Raw genomic sequence first — 2,348 nt, forward strand, 5'->3', positions numbered from 1 at the left:
AGGAGAGGAGAGGAGAGGAGAGGAGAGGAGAGGAGAGGAGAGGAGAGGAGAGGAGAGAGAAGAGAGGAGAAAGAGAAGAGAGGAGAAAGAGAAGAGAAAGAGAAGAGAAAGAGAAGAGAAAGAGAAGAGAAAGAGAAGAGAAGAGAAGAGGACAAAGAACAAACCCACTGCCATAGCCCATGGTGCCAGGATCACTTGAGACAGGTTTTGGAGAAAGAAGAGAATAAAAAGAAAATATGCTACTTTTAAAACTACCATAATAACAAGTTGAAAGCTATTTTTGTAAATGCCAAGAAGAAAATAGTTTAACAGATATTCTTGCCTGTAAGAATTGACACAGGCCAACTCTCAGGAGTAATTTTCTAGAAAGAAGAACTGGCCCAACGCAACTGGGAGTTTACCAAATAATCAACTTGACTTTTCAAAATATGTTTGAGTGCTATAAATAGACAAAACATAACAAAAACCCTACAATTGTTCTTTACAACATTAGTCTATGAGTAACTTGATCAATTTAAGAGATACCCTTGATTTCTCAGAGACAGCAGAAGATTGGGGCAGAAGTCAGAATGAATGGAGACATATGAGTTCACATAAAAGAAAAATACAATGAAGTCTTTAAAAAAAATCCCAAATTACCTGCTATAGAAACCACATTTATAGGACATACTTGCATCAGCATTTCTAATAAAGCTCCCTAGAGTAGAGGCTGGATTGCTGATAGGATGACCCTGGTGGTGATTTTATTCAGGAGGGGCTTGTAATGGTAATCCCCTTGTAGACCCTACAGTTCAGAGTCAACCCCCCAGGCTTTCAAGTCCAAAAACCAGGAGTCCTTAGTCAACTAGAGAGTGCAGTCTCTCTGTGATAAAGTCCTGTTAACTGATCTATGTACTTCTGATCACAATACCTCAAAGACTGCTCACTAATTTAAAACATCAGCCACATTATTCCAGTGGTTAAGTACCATTGTTCCTTTCCAAGGCTTCTCTTGTTCCAGATTCAACCAGAATAAGAAGTCAGACTTTAAGCTGTGAGTGCCCCAGTATGAATCCCAGCTTTGCCACTTACTAACAATTTGGCACTGAGGACCTTTCTTAGTCTCTATGGAATCAAGTTCCTTCATTTCAACAAGGGAGCTAGTAACAGCTTCTACTCCAGAGTGCTGTTATAAAAATTAAATGAACTAATACATATAAAGCACCCAGAATGGTGTCTGACACACAGTAGCAATCAACCACTTTGAGCTGTTATTAGCAAGATTTTTAAGACTCCATATTTTTTCAGCAGGACGTTGCTTGGTAAGTGTGAAATGGAAGATCCAAGGCAGTAGAGGGGTGGTACTGGTAGTCTTTCATACACTGAGTCTCTAATAAAGCTAAATTAACAAGTGTGTTTTTATCTCCCCAGTCTAGAGTCTTCCTTAATGGAGCAGTACTCACTACAAAATCAGGCAGACCTTCACTTTCTGAATCTCAATTTTCCAGGCTCTCCGCTTTTCTCCATCAGAACCATTCCTGCCTCAGATGAATTAATATCACTGATTAAACTTCATTCAAGTGTGATCCCCTTGAGGCTTAGAGACATTATATATTGATTGAATCAATCAAACTGCCGGCGTTTCAGAAGCACTGTTAGAGCCTATATCCTATCCTGTTAGATGTCAGGTTTCGAGGCTACGGCAAACCCTGTCCACGTCCTGCTCTGCGTCACCTCAGCCCACCTGACTTGACCCCGGATAGGCAAATCTCAACATGCCTGCATTGTTCTTCTCTACCTGAGGGCTTCAAATAATTACATTTTAAAGTCATTGTTGGAACTATGGCATCAAATAGGAGAAAGGATGTGATTACCTAGGTATGTCCCTGTATCTAGTCAGAGTGATCAAACACAAAAATGTATTTATCTCCTGAAGCCTCCAAATCTTCCTTTTGGCCATTCTTCTGAGTACCTGTCCCAAGACACCAGCCCATTTTTACAGGGCTCAATCCTCAGGTGAAAAGGGTTTTAAATATTAATTGTTTAAAATGCTTGTCTCTAAACATGATGTATCCAGTCAGTAAAAAAAAAAAACCATACACACACACAAAACAAAAAACTGAGCATACATCCCCAGTATATGTTTTTATATATTAATGATATACATGTACCATTATAAACAATGTTATTTAAATATAAACAGACATTTAAAAGGATGGGATAGCCAAATATTAATAAAAGTTCTAACATTTTAATTTGACATCCCAATAAATTATTTTGTACATACCCTGACCCTGATTTAGAAAGCATTGCTGAAAATTAGATAGCCACATGCAGAAGAATGAAACTGGACAAATGGTGTTGGGAAA

This window comes from Neomonachus schauinslandi, chromosome 12 (assembly GCF_002201575.2).
Source record: "Neomonachus schauinslandi chromosome 12, ASM220157v2, whole genome shotgun sequence".
In the NCBI taxonomy this organism is placed as follows: domain Eukaryota; kingdom Metazoa; phylum Chordata; class Mammalia; order Carnivora; family Phocidae; genus Neomonachus; species Neomonachus schauinslandi.